Below are 22,649 nucleotides of genomic sequence, written 5' to 3' on the forward strand. Positions count from 1 at the left end.
ACCGTTAAGTATTCGGTTAATGTTTACATTTCTCTGATTGTCCTAACAACAATGTTTTCAAATTGATTTGAGTCTGAATTTCTTCCCTCCCTCCATCTCCCTCTATCCTCTCCCTTTCCCTCTATTCGCCTTTCTCTCTTCATAAAATTTTGTGGAAGAAGCCAAATGACTTGTCCTTTAGAGTTTCCCACAGTCAGTTTTGCTGATTGCATTCCTGTGGTGTCCTTTAACATGTTCCTCTCTCTCCCATATTTTCTACAAATTGGTACATAGATCAAGAATTTTGACCAGATTTAGGTTTAATTTTTTTAAAGGCAAAAATATTTTGTGATGGTGATGTATATTTCCATAGCTGTTAGTGATCATTGCCTAGATCCACTAATTCATTGAGGATTGCAAAATGATGATATTCTGTCTAATTCTATCAGTTCTTTATAGTTTGTTAGCTGGAACATTTCTAAACAGAGAATCTTCCCCTTATTATGTTATTTTGTTGCCCTGAGGAACCTTTTATATAGAAAAGACCAGATGAAGGCTTGGTGCTTTCTCTTTTCAAAATAATGAGTGTTTCCTAATATCCTCCAAAGGTGATGGATGTGTTTTGATTTATTGCAGTTACTTTTTTGACCAATGGGAGACTCTTCAAGTTTCCTTCTGACCCCTTTTGACCAGATCCTAAGAATTTCTAATAGCTTCCTTTCTTTCTGGTATGGCAAGATGTTCCAGACTCATCTAATGTTTTTCCTGCTTCAGACATGGAATCAGCCTTTTCTATCATTGTCAACAAATTGTCAGGTCACAATTTGAGTGCTAAGGGTATACATTGCTACTAGGTTGATCATTGTTCCTATACCTTTTTAGTAGATTATGATATGTATGTTTCTTTTTAAGATGAAACACATTACAAATTTATATTGATAGATTATGGAGTTTTCACTTAACCTTGCTGATCTTAAAATGGTATCTCTTTCTACACACTGGAAATTATGGCTAACAGATTACTCATCTGCTTTATCCCACACTGCATGCACACTAGCCTCAGAATGGAAATATGATTAATGAAAATTGGTTCAGATTTTTTTCTTCCTTTTTTCTCTTTTTGCAGTTCTTTGTTTTTACTAGGGTATTCCAATGAGAAATATGCTATATAATCTAATTATTGTATAGTACCATAGTAAAATTCCTATGTTTTAAAATCACGTGCTGTAATTACTCTCATATACCACCAACTACATAGTTTTTTTTTTTTTTTTTTTTTTTAGGATTGCCTTTTACATTTTTTTGTTTAATAATATTGTAAAATATATAGTTCCAATGTCAGATTGATAAAATAAGATTTATTCAAAGAAGTCTACCTCTACCTCTGTCTCTCCTTCTCCTTATGTAATATTTTTTATTTTATAGTTTAATGGACAGTAAAACATAAAATGTAATATATATATGGAAACAAGTGACAGGGATAGAAGGTAGACTTTATACTATAAGCAAGTATGTATCTATATTTATGAACTCCCCTCTCTTAGATAAATGGTGATGTGCTTCTCTTTATACCACTATATGCACTACCACCTGCCATGCTTCCTTTAAGGAGAGCTGGAGAGAACAAAAGGAAAAAATGTGAATGGAAAGCACTTTTTCTTAAAGGAAAAGCCTATGCAAATATAAGAGATTCCTATTAGAAAACCTAATTTTCCAACGTGAGATTATTCAGAGACTCAGTTTTTATTAACATTTTAACCAAATCCTATTCCTCGTAAATTTTGAGGAATAAATTTTTCACCAGAGAGGGAAAGCCTGTGCTCATTACACTAGCTGAAGCAAAGCTTTCCAAGGCATATCCATTTATGTGCAACAAGTAAACACCAGCTCTGAGAGTCACGTTGCAAACTTCTAATGTTTAGTTGACTTCTAAGGGATTTAATCAACCTTCAGGATATATGATTCAAAGCTCCCAAAAAAAGTAATTAAGAAAAATCCTTTCTATGGCAAGGAAAAAGCAGATTGTTTCCATTAATTTTATGAGTAATTTTGTTTTTGTTGGCTGAAAACTAAACCCAGGCTGGGATGGTGCACAGTGGGAGGGAGGACTTATTAAAACAGCACAGAGTTTGTGTGTGTCTCAGTCATGCCTTTACTACACAGTCATATAAGCACATGTGTGCACATAGATCAGCCACTGCAGCTCAGTGTATTCAAAGCTGGTCTCTTCTCCCCTTTCAAGTCAGTTTCTCCTCTCACCTTTTCTACCCGTACTTATTCATGGTCCCATTCTGCACCCAGTCACTCTAGCTCTCCTTTCTTCTGCATTTCCTATCAGCTTCCAAGACTGGCAGGTCTTTGCTTTTAAGTCTCTTGATTTCCCACCCTTTTCTTTATTCTCTCATCTCATGCCAATATATTTCTGTAAGAGTTTCTCCAGGCTTAGCTAGTCAAACAAGCTTATTGAGTGCTTGCTATGACGACAGGCTCTCCCTCATTCCCTTCCCTTCTACATTGAATGGTGACACATAACATGTCATTCCCTTCTCTGAGATCTGAACTGACACCTTAGTTCTTTCCACCTCAAGTCTAAGCTCCTCTGTTTTAATTTCAATACGTCTTACAATCTGATTCCATCCTACTAGAATCTGCCCCAAAAGGCTCAGTTTCTCTATTCACACCGGATTCTGTCTGCATGTTTCATTTATTCATTGTCTCAATACAAATTTATTGAACACCTGGCCTATGCCAAGCACAGTGCTGAGTGCCTCAAAATAAGAAATGGTTCTTGGCCCAGTGTGTTGGCTCACACCTGTAATCTCAGCACTTTGGGAGGCCAAGGCAGGAGGATCACTTGAGGCCAGGAGTTCAGGAATAGCCTGAGCAACATAGTGAGACCTGTCTCTACTAAAAAAAATTTAAGCCAGGTGCTTAAAATTACATTTTTTAATAGACGTAATCCCAGCTACTTGGAAGGCTGAGGCAGGAAAATCACTTGAACTCAGGTGGCAGAGGTTGCAGTGAGCCGAGATTGCGCCACTGCACTCCAGCATGGGCGACAGAGTGAGGCTCCATCTAAAAAAATTAAATTAGCTGATTGTGCCACTGCACTCCAGCCTGGGTGACAAAGTGAGATCCTGTCAAGAAAGAAAGAAAGAGAGAGAGAGAGAGAGAGAGAGAGAGAAAGAAGAGGGCTCCTTAAGAAGCTTCCACAGTCTTAAGGTAGAAATATAAGAAATATATAAGAAAATGACATAATATGATATGATCAAGGTTTTATTTGTAAAGATTTTACAATGTGCTGGCTAAGTTCAGAGAAAGAGTGCTTGTTGATTCCACCTGAGGAGGACTGAGGAGGCAGTCTGCCTGTTTCCTTTGAAGTCCAGTAAAATTGTCGAAAGGGGACCAAGGCCAAAATGAAGGGAAAGCTGAGAGTCAGAAGCTGGTATATCTTCTTAGTCAAAGACAGGAAGAAAGAGAGTCTGAGTGGGAGAATGTGAGGACAAGAGGGAGCTTCTAGAGAGTCGCTGAGAACAATATTAGAATGGGGATGGCTCCTCTTTATTAAATGGTAGGTGTTTGGTGTAAAGTTGCTGAATTGGTGGGAACTCACACATTGGAGCTGAGGACTACTGTAGAGTAAGCACGGAATCGATGTTGAAAATGGTTATGATGGAGCAGGAAAGTTGGGGTCAGATTGAGAAGGGCTTTGATTGCCAGCCCTGTATGTAGTTGGGGACAGGGGCCTCAGAAGGAAGATTGGCCAGGCAGCAGGGTTGGGGCCAGTCATGGGTGAGGTGAACTCCTGATTGATTATCCTAGCCACAAATCCTAGAGAGGAAGGGCATCAACCTAGGGGAATGGGACACCTTTTTCTAATTTGCATAAAGGCATGCGTACGTTGCAAGTGGTAGCCCCAGCTGTCATCTGTATTTTAGGAAAAGGATTCTAGCAACAAATGTGTGTTCATGTATTCGATTATTGTTTATTGAGTATCCCCTATGTCCCAGACATAATTGTAGGCCCTGGGGACTCAGTGGTGAATAAGACACACACATTTCAGCCCTGAGTTCAGAGAGAATAAACAATGATATAGAAATAAAAGAACTATTTAGAAACCTGTTGCCCTTCCCTGGGCCTTTCTCTATCCAATTCTACTAATCCTACAGAACCCAGCTCAGTTCTAACCATCATCCCCTGCTTGGTTGATAGCCCCTATGAATCTCCTTTTCCAAAACTTCTATTTTTAAAACTTTGTTTAAAACTATACTTTATTCCTGATTACAGAAGTAACACATGTTCAATATATAAATGCAAAAAACAACAGAATTACACAATATAAAGAGGACATACCTCATCATCTCACTTACCATGTGGAACTACTTTCCATTGGTACATATTCCTATAATGATTTACTTCTATATAGCCACCAATATATTATTGTCATCACCATCATTATTATGTTCATGAGCATCATTATAAAATGGGCAAATTACTCCTAAAACTATGGGAGACTTTTTCCTAGAGAGATCGTAGAATTATTTTAGTTTTACAACTTCATTGAGATATTACCACATCCTAAAATCCACCCTTTAAATATACTTCAAATAGTGTACAGTTCAGGGGTTTTTAGTGTATTCACAGAGTTGTGCAAATATCACCACAATCTAATTCCACAACATTTTCATCTACTTTAAAAAGAAACTGCATATCCATTGGCTGTTACTATCTATTCCCACTTCCCCCAAACCCCCACAGCCTCAGGCAACTACTCATCTACATTCTGTTTATGTGGATTTACCAATTCTGGACATTTCATATAAATGGAATCATACATATGTGGCCTTTTGTGACTGGCTTCTTTTAGTTAGCATAATGGTTTCAAGGTTCATCCATGTTGTGGCATGTGTCAGCACTGTCTGCCTGCCTGTCTTTCTTCCCCCTCCCCACCCCTCCCCTTCCCTTCACTTCCCTTCCCTAATAATATTCCATTTTATGGATATACCACATTTTATTTATCTGTTCTTCAGTTGATAGACCTCTGGTCATTTTCAGTCTGAGGCTATCATGAATAATGCTGCTATGAACATTAAAGTGGCTGCATAGTTTTACATCCCAAACAGCAATATACAAGGATCCCAACTTCTCCCCATTGTCATTGATCTTAGGTAGGCCAGTTGGCTCCTAATGGTTCACTTATTGTTTATGTACAAATTACAAAAGCTTTGTCTTCCAAGTTTATGGTAAAGTCTGAAAAGCTACTTTTGAGTGAACCCTTCTCTTTGGGGAAAAATATTTATTCAGGTTAATGTTCTTCACCAGAGGGACACAGTACACTCTAGTCTTTCTCTTTCAGCAATCACATGAATCCACGATATAGGGTTTTTTGTTTGTTTGTTTGTTTTTTGTTTCATTTTTTTTCTTTAAATTCTGAGACAAGGAAAAAGCCTGAACTTAACATCAAGTACTGGGCTATTGTTGACCCTATAAAATCTGTGACAATTAAAATATTCTCTGCATGTTAGTCAGTTATACCTTTTAAGAGGAGAATATGCACATGTTATACTTGGTAGCAGAGCTACAATAAATCTGCAGGAAGAAATACCACCAAAATCAGGTTAAAGTGGACCTCAATATCAGTGGAATTCCAGAGTCGGACTGAGTTTTCAACTTTTTCCACTGGATTCTGAGTCTACCAGTTAAGAGCTAGAAACTCAGGACCAAAGTGTAGTATACGTGTAGATGGATAGATGGACCGACAGATGGATGAATGGATGGATGGATGGATGAATGGATACATACATACATAACTGTTTTTAAAATGTCACTACTGTGTTACGTTTAGAGTAAGAATTTCAGAATCAGTAAAGTTTTAAATAATTGCCAAGCCCAAATCTTCTGTCTTGGTGATCGTTATTGAATATGGTTATAGAGAAACTAGTCATTGGATTAAGAAAATAATTCCATTGCCTTATTACCAATGTTATACTTTAAAATAAGATGTGACTGTAGAGCAACAATGTATCACTACATTGTGTAATTGTTGATCAGTTTAGAAATAAGAAACTCAAACCTAGTTTCTTTTCTGTAAATCAGAGGATAAAATAAAATCTTTTTAGATTTGAAGTGTTCCTGTTTAGTAACAACCAAGTGCCCAAAACTGTGTTGTCATTTTATTTTCTTTCTTCAGACATCTGTCTTATGTGTTTGTAATTAACAAGATTAAGCAACATTTGACATTCATGATTATTTTCAACTTAGCATATTATCTTTTTCCTCTTTGTCATTTCACTTCATCATTAATGCTTTGAATAAATATCATTACAAAAAATCAACAAAATAATTTAATTTGGATGTGCAGTGTGAAGCATGAAGCTTATTTTACTTCTTCTTTCCTTTATGAATAATTTTATCTTAAACATAAGAAATTTATCAAACCATTGAATAATGCTCATCAACTAAGCCAAGTGCTCAATAAGTCTAGTTTTTCATTCCAAGTACCAAATATTACTATCCCACAAATCCACAATTATGGGGTCACCAGTTCTTCATCACATTTAGTGTGTGTGTTCATTATACAAATAATAAATGCATTCATATTGTAAAGTATGCAGATAGTATGTAAGAATATCTAGTAAAAGTTAAAGTTCTCACCCTGCAGAAAATCTTGATCTCTTTACAATTGATAGTTTATGTGTATCTTTTCAGATCATTTTTGATATGCATGACAATTTGCACTTATTACTTGAATTTTACTCAGATTCTAATTATATGAAATTCAGTTCACCCAATCTGAAAGTGATCAGATGACTTTTCATCCAGCTATTTGGAAGCTTTCCTATTGCTAGAAGAAATAAACACAAAAATAGAATGCTGAGTGTCAGATGTATCCAATACAACTATTGATTTTTCAACATGAAAGCATGAATTTTCTTGTATGGCTTGTGGTATTTTTCTCATTACCTTATCAAAAATGTTCTACTGTTTTTCAAAAACAAACCTGTGCTTCCACCTACATAGCGTAAGAGTTAACTGCCATCACAATACCATAGAGAGAGTATGGATTTTGGAGTAATAAAACCTGAGTGTTAGTTTCAACTTCACCATTTAATAGCTGTGAGTCATTAAGTAAATCATGTGTATTCTCCACCCCTCATTTTCCTCCTCACTGAATAAGGAATAACAAAACTAACCATCTCCCTAGGATTGTTTTCAAGGACAGATAAGTTGTAGTTTTTGTCCAAGGACTTATGATCCAAAATAGACATGACAGACATTGTATCATTCAGGATTGACTAGGTTTTGTGCTTGCTTAATATAACAAACCTTTATTTCTTACACCTTATGTCCAAATGTAGACATAGAGAGGGTTCTGCTCATTGTTCTCTCAGAGACACAGGCTGAGGCCCCATCTTCACAAGATGCTTCCTCAGTCACCTTGGGAAGGGAAAGAAATCTACCAAGATAAACATTGGCCTTTAAAGCAGCCACAAGGATGCACACATTTCATTGATCAGGACAGGTCAAATGGCTATGCCTGACTTCCAGGGAAGCTGGGTAAGACATTCCATTGAGGTAGAGAGCTGAAAATTAGTAAATAAAACTATTGACCACCACGGAAGTGTTAGCAAACGTTAGAGATAATATAAAGTAGGAAAGGATGAAAAATCATTCTTTGTTATTTTGTTTCTTGTTTTTGTCTGTTTTGTTTTTGTTTTTAAGTCCGAGTCTCACTCTATCACCCAGGCTGGGGTGCAGTGGCATGATCTCAGTGTCTCAGGTTCAAGCGATTCTCATGCCTCAGCTTCCTGAGTAGCTGGGACTACAGGCACGCACCACCATGCCTGGCTAATTTTTGTATTTTTAGTAGAGACAGGGTTTCACAGTGCTGGACAGGCTAATCTCAAACTCCTGACCTACAGTGATCCACCCACCTCAGCCTCCCAAAGTGCTAGGATTACAGGCGTGAGCCACCCTGCCCAGCCAATTCCTTTTTAAATCCCAGAGAGATGAAAAAAGATTTCCAAGGGAAGATAACAAGTCTGGGGACACAAATGGAAGACTTAGGTGGTATCAGGCATGGAAAGGAACATAGCTTGAAAACTTCAGTAAGAAGACAAAGTCAGGGAGGGATGGCATCAAAGTGAAATAAGCTGGGTCTCATACGTGTCTGACCAGAGATCAACCCCACACTTTTAGATGTGAAGGGAGTTGCAAACTTCAGCCTAAGTTTACTCATCCTCAGTTGCCCTTGTACATCATCAGATGGGGATATCTGTCCCATAAAATGACCTCAGGGCCACACGACTCCACTTTCCTGTTCCATTCCTGGAACAGGAAATGGAACCTGATATGGCTTTTGGTGTCTGGTCTCACTGTAGCATTGTGGTGTTACTTTTGGCCTTTCTATAGCTCCTGGTGCTTCTTTATCATGAAAGATCACTTACCAAACCAGAGTTAGCAACACCACAGCTTCATACACCACTGAAACAATCACAGCAAAGTTTTCTGTCCCCTCAGAACCTCTAAAGAGCACTCTATTTTCTTGGTGCTTGAAAATAAAGGGAGTGAGCCTCCTTTACTATTTACAAGGAAGACATGTCAAACGAAAAAAGTTTAAATTGCATTATGCCAAGTCCAGTTTTTTTCTTAAACTTCCTTAGCTTAGTTGTAGAAAGGTTACAAAGTCTACAAGATGCTTAGGGTTCCATATATATATGAATATATACATACATAACTTATTTTCAGAGTATTTCTTCAAACATACCACAAACTGTGTTCAGATGGGGGGTGGATGTGTTTATATTTGCATGTATGTGAGTACAGTGAGGGAAGGTAGAATAAGGAAAGGGAAAATGTGAAGCTTCAAGAAGGGGAAATGAGGAATTGCCTTCTTGCATTTGATCAGGTGGAGAACTGTGGTCAGAAAATGTATGTATGCTTTGATTTTAAACTCTTAGTGCCTTCTTTATTTGATGCTCAAGGGAAGCAATGGTACAAAATTAAGTGGTATAAAATTAAAATTGTGTGGATCAGAGAACTGAAGCAATTCTGTGCAAATTACCTCGAACAACCAAGCCAGCAAGCAGATCAGCGGGAGGAGCAAAAACAGACATGGTTGCTATGGCAACCTTATTCTGATTGAGGAATTGTGATTCATACCTGACCCCACATTTTCCTTTTCCCTTCTTAATTGGGTCCTGAAGATTTATAGTGCTACCAAACCCTCTCACAGAGATATACCACATAACCAAAGATAGCTATCTCCTAGCAAGGAAGGCACAAGTAACTTGGGATGAACAAGGTTCAGGGTAGATAAGGCTTAGCCAGGGAAATAGAAGTGAGCAAGAATCATCAGAATGCCAAGCTGCAGGCCATGCCCTGCTATACCACAGCCCTGAAATGACAACACCAAAGTAAGACAATAGAAGATGGGTCAGTTCATGAAGAGCAGATAGAAAACCATGCGTTGTTCTTCTAATGATCAGAAAAACACTCATGGATAAGGGAAACAAACCTCTGTCCAGAAAGTAGGAGTGGAAAGTACTTCTCCAACTTGCATTTCTGAGTTTCAGCTTTCTCAACTCTAGGACAGACTAAAAATATATACCTTGAAAGGTTGCTGTGAGGCCCAGAGACACAATAAATCTCTTCAACTACTCAGATTAGTTTTCTGCAATCCCTTCTGAGAGGGAACTTATGGGGGGCCACACTAAGAATAATTGCAAGTTCTTGGCTGATGTTTTTACCTAAAAAGGGAAAATCAAAGTTCAGGGTCATTGGCAAAGCCATGAGAAGCTCTCACAATAATTTTTATTTTCACATACTAAATAAAGTGATTATCAATAGTATTTAGTATCAGCAGTAAGAATGGGTACTATAGAATTAATTTCCATTTATCTTTAATCCTGTGTTAATATTAGTACATTACTGGTGACATTAATAGAGAAGAAAAAGAATGGAAAGTGAGGGATTGTATTTAGGAAAAAGAATTTTCTACTCAGCTCTCCAAACTCTCGGGATCGTCTAAATAGGGACCCACACTGCCAATGTATGCTTCTCCTGTTGGCTGTCACATTCATCAAATAGCCTGATCCGGGTTTCTCCTCTCTTGAAGGAAATATAATGCCTAGAATGAGTGAGATATTTTGTTTATTTTGGTTTTGTTTGCTTGATTATATTTTTCTCATATGGGGGAGTGTAGGAAATCATGTTAGACCATGCCCCTTGTTCAAAAGGAATTTACTTCAAGCATTTAACTTTTCTAGAAGGTATGTCCTCTGCAATACGTTCTAAAATTATGGCTAGATGGTGGAAGTGCTGCCTGATGCTTCAACATTCTGACGTCATAATCCTGAGGTTGTTGACCTCGGATCTGTGGGTCTATTAATGGAAATCAGAAGTGCACCAGCTGAAATTGTATGAAAAAAATCTGCATGTAGTTAAATATATGCAGTTTTCTGGAGTAAATTATCTTGGCATTCATCTGGTTCTTAAGTTTGGCAGAGACACAGAAGGTTAAGAATTATCACAATCTGAGTTCTTTGTGTCTGTTCTCTTCTTGGCACTAGTGTTTATCGGGGGATTGTCCACTGAGGGTTTGGTGAGAGTAGGAAAGAGGGGCTACATTAAAGAAATGTTTATTGTCTTGGAAAAAATATGTGATTATAACATTTAGAGTCCATATAACTGTGGATGGCATAGCAGATTAAAGGAAGTGAATGGAAGTTGGTTTCAAATTATGTATTTATCGAATCAATTTGGAGGCATTTCTTAAGTACATAAAAGTAAATCTACATATGTTTGAAGTTCAACTACAAAGAATTTATGGTCAAGAGAGATTACAGTTATATATATATAACTATATATACTATATAGAGTATATACAGTAGTATATATAGTATTATATATATGTGTATATAGTACTGATCAATGTAGCCCTCCAGTGACCATGATTGTATAGTACGTTTTGTCAGATTCGTTACCCACAGTTTTATTTGGAGGTTCTTCAAACATAAAGCTCTTCTTGCCATTAATTATTTTCTAAGCCTCTAAATATTTCTTTACTTGATTACACACACCATTAATCTGAGCAATTCTCCCCTACTCTGTCTGGTTCAGATATGTCTTATTTGAATCACCAATCTCTAGTATGGAGACAGTCCTATCCATACCACATCCCAGAGAGCTAAAGAAGGAGTGACTTTGTTCTCCTGTACATTTTACCAGACATACATCAGTCCCTACAAATCAACCTGGTAGAATTTCTTTTAATAAGGAAGTACTGAGAGAGACAAGATTTAACTATATCATGTAAATCCAAGCATGAGTATTTTATATCGTGTTTGGACCCAAGTACTCAATAATTGATTATGAAAATTATATAAATTCTAGCACTAAAACTCAAGAGGTTAGTAATTAAAAAACAAAAGAGCTTTTTCATTTAGCATTTCAGGCTCAAGCTCATCATGCCTGACATCTCACACAGAGCAAGTGAATCTAACAATTACAAAAAGAATAAAACTAAAACAGCTTATTGGAGCTGATTGGGCTGATTTTTTTTTTCAATTTGTATACTTTGCACAATATATGTTCTATTAAATTATTCTAAAATGGGCTGTGGGGGTTCCCCCCCACCCCAGGATAACATGAAACAACTAAATCACCAGATTTTTTTTTTAATTCCAAATGACACCAGTGTTGCAAAGTCAGAACTTTTGAAAAAGACTTAACAGAGGGCCATGAGACACGATAGGTGCTTAGGGTACAATTTTAATACCAACAGACTGGAAAACAAACAGCATAACCCAGACAAGACGTGACATTGTTCTTTAGCATCCGTGTGAAGAGGAAATAAGAGCTTTCTGGGATGTGCTCCCCAGTCACAGGTGTGGAAGAGAAATATGTTGCATTCTTGATTTACTGCACTGTGTGGGAGATTCTGGTTTGGGGCAAGGAAAGGGAGCATTTCATTGCTTCTTACAATGAAACTTCAGCTCAGTTAATTCGGCTGGTGCTTTTGTTTCATTCTGCCACAAGTGAACAGTAAAAAAACATGAAGCATCCCTTAATCCTATGAGCCTGGGGTGTGCTGGCTCCTCTCACTGCATTCTCCAGCTCTGTTGCCAATGGAAGTGAGAGATTGACCCCAGGCCTGCAACCACTGTTCTCTGCTCTGCCACTAAACCACTGAGCTGTTGACACTTTAATTGTTTTATACCAGGAGGAAACCAGTTGTGTTGATGTGAATGTCTTATTCATCAGACATTACAGGCTTCACATTTTTAATGAGCTGACACTCCTAGTCCAATATATGCAACCACAGTGAATCAAGACAAGAGTATAGTAATGAAGTTTTCTAAATTATTGTAGTTGCTCTTTAAAAGATTTGATGGTATTTTGGAACTCCCAACGCTACAATTAGAAAGTCTGTCTGAGTTGTATATTAATCGAACATGTGTGAGTTATGAAGGACAGCAGTGTAGTAAAGATAGGAGTTATAAATGTGTATTTTTTCCTTTTCCTTTTACATGCATTGACAAAAATAGAGACACGAGTGAACAAACGATTTATAAAGTACCTTAGGCATCTTTCTGATGTATGAAAATGTCCAAATTATCTCCATGGGCTGTGTTTTGAAAACTGCAATACTTGGGAAGAAGCTTAGTTTCTATGTCATCATTTGTCCAGAACATTGAACATTTCTCATGAGTGGAATAAAACATTTCAATACTAAATGTTACAAACCTGGTACATTGTGGGCAGTTGCAGCAGTCATTTGAAGAACCAGCTGCATTATCTGATTTGATGGCATCCTAAAGAAGACAATTATTTACCCACAGACTTTACAGTGGCAGCTCAAGACTTCACATATATGAAAACTGTATGACTGCCCTTGGGTTGGAACCTGGGACTCTCCACCCAAAGCCTCTAACATCTCCTCTCTGAATATAGAAGAAAGCCCAGACCCCTAAGCAGGACATTTCAGGCCCTTTACTCCACCACCCTCGCCTACCTTTCAGCTTTTCCTGTGTCTCTATCTGCATCTATATCCTAACAGGCAAACATGTGCCTGTCCCATTGGCCAGCCTATGCTTCCCAGAGTCCTTGCCTGTGCAAGAATGCCCTTCTTCCTCCCTTTCTAGGCATTAAATTGTTACATACCTTTCAGTTATTCCTCACTGCAGTGGCACCTCTAGGATAGCACTTATATTTTCCATGCTGACTTATAGTTAGCTATTGTCCCAGCCACCTCCCCTTCCCAATCTTGAGCTCCTTAAAGACAGCAGTGGCGTGTTGGCAAATATTTAACGGTTGGCTCTCCAGAATGACAGTAGAATAGTCCGGATTGATCACGCTTGTCTATGTCCTGTCGTGTAGATACTCCCATGATGGGTGATTTCGAGAGTGGCTGTGTTTAACAACTGTCAAAATTCCTGAAAAGTTTCACATTCACATCTCTTGAGGCAGGTCAAGCCAGTTCCAGAACACCACTGGAATCCATTTTTAATAGTCCATGTAGTACTCTCCTCTTTCATCCTAAACACTTTTCTTTGCTTAAAATAGATGTTAAGTAAATGTTTCCTGAATTGATTAAGGCAAGTCAATTGATGCTGTTGCTCCTTCACCACCAATCTTACAGCAGGGGTTATTTCTGGCAGTGATTCAGACAACACTTGTACTTCTTCTCATTTCAGAGAGGTGGCCTTAGCCATCTCCGCCATGCCACACTACACAGGCATGTGTGAATTTAAATAGATGGATTTATTCTGAATTGTGGTGAGGAACAAGTTGATGGTCTTAAGTTCAACAACCTCATTAGAGGAGAATGTGATTGACTGTGATTTCAACAAAAAACAGAGAAGAAAGCCGAAATCACAGAGTCAAGGTTGTGTCTCTTCCAAGCAGATAGGTAGAAAAACCCTGTACAGTCTGGAGAGTTGAGAGGAGAGAAGGCTGCTGGCTCAGTTCCCATTTTATTTTCACCTTTTACTATTCTCAGTGTCTCACATTTGTAAAACTTTTGTGACTCACATTTTCAGATTGGAGTGTCAGCGTACTTTTCATTTTAGTTCATGTAATATAGTGCCAAACCTTGTTACCTCTGTTTTTATAATACACTTGGAAGTTATGACTGTGCATTTTAATCCTGTTGTTCCTGTGATGACCAGCTTGTTCCATTTTGCACCCCGCCCCCTCCTATTTTAGAACCAAAAGTCCTAAATCCTCGGCCAGGTGTGGTGGCTCACTCCTGTAATCCAAGCACTTTGGGAGACCAAGGTGGGTGGATCACTTGAGGCCAGCCTGGCCAACATGGTGAAACCCTGTCTCTACTGGAAACACAAAAATTAGCTGGGCATGGTGGCATGTGCCTGTAGTCCTAGCTACTCTGGAAGCTAGGACAGGAGAATCGTGTGAACCCAGGAGGCAGAGATTGCAGTGAGCCGAGATCATGCCACTGAACTCTGGCCTGGGCAACAGAGCGAGACTCTGTCTCAAAAAAAAAGTCCCAAATCCTGGAAACCTCCTCAGTTCAGACAGAGACAGCTGGTCACCCTAGTTCCTATAAAGGTTGTGAGTTCTATCATGACTGCTTTGATATTTAAATCTGCAGCATACCTCCTATTGCAGATGTTTCAGAAGACACTGAATCAGTGACTAAAAGGATTAGAACTTCTTAAAAATTTGAGTTCACAAAATCTGTTATCTTCCAAACAGAACCTTTCTTCAAAGGTCCTATCTTTCAGGCATTTTTATTAAATGAAAGAATACATGGGAACATACTTTGGATAGGAGAAGATGCCATATGAGCACAAAATGCTGGTATTTATTTCTCATCATGGTACACATTCCGTTAATTATGTCTTTCACAACTCATCTTGGATTCTATAAAAACATAGCAACATGCTGTGGTGGGATAACTAGTATCAAAATACTTTAACCAATTATAATTTCGTGTGGAGTGTGTATTAGAGGGCTTTACATGTAGTATGCAGAGTCTTGGCTTCCATGGATGAATATTCAGTGATTTTTCCTTGGTCGAGCAGTTGTTCGTTGGCACTGTTGTGAAGCAGATTCGTGTTGTGAAGCAGCTACATGGGAGCTAGCTGGCAGGTGGCTTAGCGAGCTGTCCAGCACCCACCATTCCTAGCTTGGAGTTGTTGGACCCTCCTCACTGTCCGCAGACATTTCCTGGTGGAAATGATGTGCTATAGTGGTGTCCACAATGTGTCACTTCATGTCACTGTCAGGATGTGTCCTCACAAAAATAGACATTTGTGCTGTAATGTGACATCTGTGTTCCTACCTGTGTTCAGCAGAATACTACAGTAAAAGTTGCAGGGCTTTTGTGGTGGGGGGGAAATAAAGTAAAGGCTAGTCCACCTCAAATATATTGAAATTGATAAGCGCTGCACTCAGAAAAGCAGTGAAAATAAAAATGCTAGTAGAGTTTACAGGTGAAATAAACTTGATGTAGGTTGAGGCTGACCAACTTTGGATGCAAGGGCAAAATGCTCAAGGATCCAGGAAGATTGTACAATAAACAGTCAATTCTAAGAGCATGTTGCCAAACCAAACCAAAAGGAAGCATGTGGGGTAAATAGGCAGCATGTGCTGTGCAGTAGTGCAGGCCTCTTGGGCTTGCATGCACTGTATTTAGGTATCTTGCTCATGGCTGCTGTTACTTGGTGACTCAAAATAACATTGGAAAGAAGTCTCCCATGAACCAGCATGACTTCTGGTTCATGCTGACATCATTCTGTATTAACCAAAATGATATGTGATCTAATTTATGCTACAGAAATGCATATTTTGTTTTGCAAGTTTCTGCTAAATAAGATGGTTCACAAAACAGGTTCAAAGTTGTAGGCGACTGTATGTTTGGAATTCGAAACCCTAAGCCTGAAAAACTGCTTCAATACATTAGGTAATAATACCAGACAAGTTTTAATTTGGAAAAAAAAAAAAAAAAAAATCCACCCAAAGTGGAGTCACATCTTCTCTAAAATCTTTTAATTAAAATCAGACATGAACCCTTGTGTTTCTCTATTAAATACTTGGTTTTTAGTCGTTTTATGAGATTTGTGTATATGCATTTTAAGTTGAGAAAAAATGCACACGCTGCTGAATGACTTTGTATTTGGTTTGTTTAAATATAGTTTAGTAGGACTGTAATATATAAGGAGGGTTAAGGGTCAGAATCCTATTTAATTAACTTATAACCACTTGGGAGTCAGTCACTTGTAAAGGTATGCTGAGCAAATAAGGTTTCAAATAACGTGAAATCTTTGAAAAGAATATGCCACCTTTGGTGAAGGCTTTTCTATTAACCTTGTCATTAAAACTGTTTCAATGAACTACTTCAAACCTCCCATTTTTTATTTATTTATATGATATGTTTAATCTTTTTTAAAAATGATGTATGTATGCAATATTATATGATTGTTTACAAAAAAAAAGAGATTAAATGTGGCTTGGTGTATCTAAGAAGACCTAAATCAGTACTTTTCCCTATGCTTGTTTTCCCGTTGACTGAGAGAGGAAGAAATCCCAGAATTGCCATTATTTTGTCCATGTGTGTCTAAAATATGACCAGTGTTTTCCATTTGCATAAATCTGATTTAATAAACAGTCACACCATTAAAATAGAACATTCTTTTCCATGAAGGCTAATTACACATCATATAATGCCTGGTCTTTAATGAGGATTTCAATAAATGTTTGTTGATAATGATGATTATTAAAATGATATGTTAAGTCTGTCTCCTCATGTGAGAAATGCTTTGTTTTGAAATGTTAGACTTACAGCTTTGCCTAAAAAATTTTTAATTAAAATCACCACTTTGGCATGAAGCTTAAAATGTGCAAAGTTGCCGCAATTAGCGCATTGTACATCCATATGGATGTTACCAAACAGCTTTCAACTTAAAGGATTTGGGCTATTTTGAATGATGGGCCTTCTGTTAAGCTTAAAACAAAGCCTGTCTATCTCTGCATTCATTTTAATTAATATTCTCTTGCTGGTCTCAAAGATGTGTTCTCTTCTAGGGAGAAGAAGCTGATTATCGTAAATCAGAAATAAGTTAACAGAAGTAGGTTTGACTAATTTTCTACTTCCTTCTGTTTCATACCATTTCCTCTGACCCCTACCTCCTTCTCAAGAAGCCTCAATGCAGTGTCAGAGAAACTGGAAAACACTAATTTCAGATATTCTAAAAGAAAACCTGTATTTCTAGCCAAATTGTAACACATTAAATTCACTCAAAGAATAAGGAAATTAAGCTGTCCCAGATTTTCTGAACTCAGTATAAAGTTTAAAATGTACCACTTTGAGTCCAGCATCCATATAAAATCTACAGTATAAAATTTGACTATGTTATATACAAATACGTGTATATATATGTGTTTGATATTTTCACTTTAGAGAGATTTGTGCTTGCCTAGGTGCTTACAGTTTAACAACTTTATGTGTGGACTTAATCCTCTATAATAGGAAACGCTACTTGAAGATGAATTAGATCCAAAGATTTGTTTGTTTTTCTTGGTATTTTAAGCAAAACCAAACTCAAAGTGGCACCGTCTTGTAAGTGTGTTTTTTTCTTTTTCCGGGACATTGTTCATGTGAAACCTTATTGACATGGTACTTGGGGAAGGGAAGCTTTCTGGACTTTGTTCTCGACAAAATAAGAATAAATTCTTTAAACAGTTACGTGCTTTAGTTAAAGCCCTGGTTTTCTGACTGTTCAAACATCTCCCCTACAACCAATCTCCATATACCTTTCAGAAGGATATTTACTCCAGTGGTCACTGGGATCCTCTGACTGCCTGGGTGCCCAAGTAAGGCCCATTTTGAATGCTTGTTTAAAAGGCATACAGCTAAAATGATTTTTCAAATTTTCATGAAACTCTTAAGAATAGGCTAAATGTGAAAAATTACAAAGCAGAATTGTAATTTACCAGAACATGTGGGTAGAATAATTCATCCAACATATGACTGGAAAGGCACAAAATCAGTAAGTCCGCTATAGAACACCACCGTGGTCCTGTTTTTCTCTTTCATTCTAGCATTGTGGAAACCCATTACACATCCACCAAATTTGACACAAAGATATCCTAATTTTTTCATTATTACCTGGATTATTTATTTTTATTTCCTTTTTGAAAGCATGTAATTAATTGCATGCCTATCTTTAAATGCCTCCTTATATATCAATATTTTGAATTCTACATTTGAGAAGGAGGTTGGAATGAGTTTTGTTCTAAAGCTAATACATAAAGCTAAATTTGGTCAAATTATAATTGTTTTTTTATTGAGGAGAACCTAAACGTGTTATAGTTTTATACTGTCTTTACTGTTATGAGGTAGCTTTCTTTCTGTCAAATGTTAGTATTTTTTTCTTCTCTGTTAGGCATATTTACAAAGAAGTCTCTTAAATAGAAATGAGCGGATTACCTCACAGCTTCACATACATCCTGGAAAATATCCTGTTCACAATTTAGGTGATGAAAGGAAAACCTACAGTTGTTTTAATTTGGAACCAAAATAATCAACTTCTCTCCAGTGAGGCTTAGAGGGGGAAAAAATGTGCCAGAGTTGTCTTATAGAAAAAAGAGTACTTTGAGGAAGGGCAATGCAGCAGAAAAAATAAAAATAAAAAAACACAGTCAAACAAATGCAGAACCTTAGAGTGCATAAATAGGCCAGTGAAACGCAGACCACCTGATCACATCGAAGCACCCTGGGCGGAGGTCCTCAACAATGTTGTCCCTCCGGCATGTAAACTGCATGCATGTGTGTAGGGGTGTGTGTGTGTATGTACACACAGAGATTTAACAGAAAGCACAGAGGGAATTAGAAAGAGCCTGGCTCGTTTTTAATTTGGGTCTGTTTGCTTGCATTTAGCACTTAAGGGCTTCTACATTCAGTTCGCTCAAAAGGGTGATGAAGCACTCCTTGCTTATGCCTCAAATCAGAAATGCATGAAGTGCAGCTGCAGAGATAATACATTTTCCCCAAAGGCTTTGGCTGAGCAAATTAGGTGTCAATGGGGTGCCTGCGCAGGCAGTACTCTCTCTAATTAGTCTCTTGAGCCTAGTTGGTGGCGGGTATGAGATGATCTAATCAATTGGTGTGTGTCTGATGGCTCGTGTAAAAATCCTACCAGGCAGACTCTCTCCCACAGGTCACCCACCTGCACAGCGGGACTGCTCATTTTCATTTTTCATCTCCTCCATCACATGATGCTGACAGTTGGTTTTAAGAAAATTGAATCCAAAAAATATCTAGTTCATAGGGCACATGGGTCAGAACAAAGTTGCATTATGGGTACCAGCGATCCAATTAATTAATATTTATAGCCAAGAAGCTCTATGTAGATATTTCTGAATAAGGATTTTATCAATCAAATCCAATTTCTTGTTTAAAACATTCATTTCTAGAGAGAAAGAACATTGTAAAAGCTGAAAGCAAGATAAAAATGGCATCCATTAATCTTATGATTTATATACCTATGAGTGGCTGTGCACATAGTTGAGCTTATAATTCATATTCATTGTTAATTTGTATTGCGCGTGCAACATATTTTAATAATAAAGGTAAGGGAAAGGTTTACATTGATATATTTTGCTTCCCTGTGATTCCCTCTCTCCTTCCACCTAAATCTCCACTCATCAAGTGCATGATTGCATTTAGATTTTCTTAAAAATTTTCCAGCGAAAACTGACCTACCTTATATGTACTCATTGAAAATTGAAGCTAATGCTGCCCAAGGAAGGAGAAGGGACATTCCATGCTGCCGGCTGACAGCACCAGGCAGGGGAGCTGGTACAATTTGGGCCATTCGGAGTCATCTCACAGAGATGTGAAAGAGTCTGCCTCTCATTGGCACCTCCCTTCTAAATGTTAAAGCCCAAACCTAAGTAATAGGCTTACCATAATCACTGTGTTCACCGTTTATTATCCAGTTACTATTATTACATATTATCCTTTATTATGCAATTCTGTTTATGCCCTAGGTTAGGTACGTGTGATTCTCTTAGAGATTACACTCGAAGAATCAGGACAAGGCAAGAACAAGCATCATCGATGTCTAAAAAACATCTTAACCCAACAGGATAGTAAATATGCCATTGACTGTGGTGACAACATAGTTTATTGTTACGTGAAATTAGATGTACTGGAAATCAAATCATTCCTTTCAAATATAATGTCATGGAGTTAAAAAAAAAAAAAAAAAGTAAGTTTTGCCTACAGGAAGGTGTTAATCCTACCAACCATCCTCAGGCTGGTGGTGTATCTGTGGATGGCCTGCTCTGTGTACAGTACTGTGCTATTTCACAGGCATCACATTTGCCTTCAGTGAATGTGCCATAGGGAACTCTACATATGAGAACGTATTTCATCCCCAAGTTTTCTGATTCTACAATTTCCCCTTTATTCATTCAGCGACTGTATATTGAGTGCCTGAGCCAGGCCTGGGCTGTGCTCTGGGGACACAGCAGTCAACAAAATCAAGCTTAAGAACATACTGATGCCACCTGTCCCCTGACTTGCTCTTTCATAGGAAGTGTCTTCACACTTCAGGAGGGACTAAATGAAGTCTCTGGTTCAGGCGGTCATTGTGGGTACCAGGTCTCCATTCTGTTGATTAAAGTGGTGAAAGAGGGGAGAGCCAGGAAAGACTACAGCATTTGGATATAGTTGTAGGAACTCCATGCCTGGGCAAGCAGATACCAGGACAGACCTAAAACTCCCATTTAGCTGGGGTGGGCAGGCTTCCAGGAAGAGCTGGAATCTCAACTGCTATTTAAAGTACATGGAAGAAAAAGGACAATTTTGTCATCTGCTTAATAAAAATGTCAAGACTGATAGTGGGGTTGAGGATTGGCTGAGGATGCCTGTGGATAACTGTGCTTGAAATACTATGAGGATGAGTGCTCTCTCTTCTTCATATCATGGTCCTCAAGAAAGATGCCAGTGCCTAGATCAGAATGCATAGTTACATGGAGCAGCATGTAGAGCACGTTATTTCATTTCCCTGAAAGAACAAGGGTAGGCTGGGGACAAAGGAGGTTGTTCCCATGTAATTATTTTTGCTAGGGTGGTGAGTTCTTTTAGAAGAGGCTTGATAAAGGCATATCGGCACAATCAAGCAAGGATGAGGAGTGGTCAAGTGAGCCTCATGGAGAACCACCCACAGGCAACAAGGATTTGAGATAATAACTGTTGGGATGTAGAGGTAGCAAAGGTCCTATGTGTGGTATCCATCTACCCCCAGGCCTGTCCTAGAAACTTAAGAAAGGGCTTTTGTTTACATTTGGCTCAGTCACTGAGAACAGAACTCTCAAGAATACATGGTTACCCCTACCTCATACCATTTACAAAACTTCACTCGAAATGGACCAAAGATCTAAGTGCAAGGGCTAAAACTATAAGACTCTTATAAGAAAACATAGGGGTAAATCTTCGAAACCTTGGATTTCACAATGGATTTTTAGATATAACACCAGAAGTATAAGCAACAAAGGAAAACAAAGGATAAATTGGACTTTGGCAAAATTAAAAACTGTGAAAAGGCAACCTATGGACTCAGAGAAAAATCATAGTATAAGGGATTAATATCCATAATTTATAAAGAACTCCTACAACTCAACAACAAAAATACAACCCAATTTAAAAATGAGCAAAGGACTTGAATAGATATTTCTCCAAAGAAGATATTCATGTGGCCAACAACCACATGAAAGGGTCCCCAACAGCCTGGCCATGGTGGCTCATGCCTGTAATCCCAGCACTTTGGGAGGCCAAGACAGGTAGATGGCTTGAGCCCAGGAGTTCAGGACCAGCCTGGACAACATGGTGAACCCCTGTCTCTACAAATACAAAAAATTAGCCAGGCATGGTGATGTGTGCCTGTAGTCCCAGCTACTTGGGAGGCTGTGATAGGAGGATCAACTGAGCCCAGGAAGGTCAAGGCTGAAGTGAGCTAGGATTACATCACTGCACTCTAGCTTGGGTGACAGAGCAAGACTCTGTCAAAAAAAAAAAAAAAAAGGTACCCAACATCATCGATCATTAGAGAAATGCAAGTGCAAATCAGCTGATACCCACTAGGATGGCTATAATGTTTTTAAAACAAACAAATGTTTTGGCGAAATTGGAACCCTTGTACATTCCTGGTGGGAATGTGAAATGGTACAGTCATGATGGAAAACAGTTTGGTAGTTCCTCAAAAAGTTAAACATAAAATTTCCATATGACTTACCAATTCCACTCCTAGGTGTATACCCAAAAGAATGGAAAACAGTGTTTAAACAAATACTTGTACATGACTATTCAGAGCACCACTATTCACTGTTAGCCAGAAGTTGAAACAACACAAATGTACATCAACCAATTAATGGATAAACAAACTGTAGTATATTCATACAACAGAATATTATTCAACCCTAAAAAACAATGAAATACTGATTCATGCTACAACATGGATAAACTTCAAAAACATTATGCTAAGTGAAAAAAGCTAGACAAAGTGGGTAACATGTTGCATGATTCCATTTGTGTAAAATGTTGAGAATAGGTAAATCCATAGAGACAGAAACATTAGTATTAATAGTTGTCAGGGACTGGGACAAGGAGAGAATGGGGAGTGACTGCTTAAAGGATATAG

General features: G+C 38.0%; 1 protein-coding gene across 4 annotated transcripts in view; it reads left to right on the forward strand.

Moving 5' to 3' along the window:
- Positions 1-22,649, forward strand: part of CDK14 (cyclin dependent kinase 14) — a 604,612-nt gene that overhangs the window by 576,904 nt on the left and 5,059 nt on the right. The window lies entirely within an intron of this gene.

Source organism: Trachypithecus francoisi, unplaced genomic scaffold (assembly GCF_009764315.1).
Source record: "Trachypithecus francoisi isolate TF-2019V2 unplaced genomic scaffold, Tfra_2.0 Lachesis_group4, whole genome shotgun sequence".
Classification (NCBI taxonomy): domain Eukaryota; kingdom Metazoa; phylum Chordata; class Mammalia; order Primates; family Cercopithecidae; genus Trachypithecus; species Trachypithecus francoisi.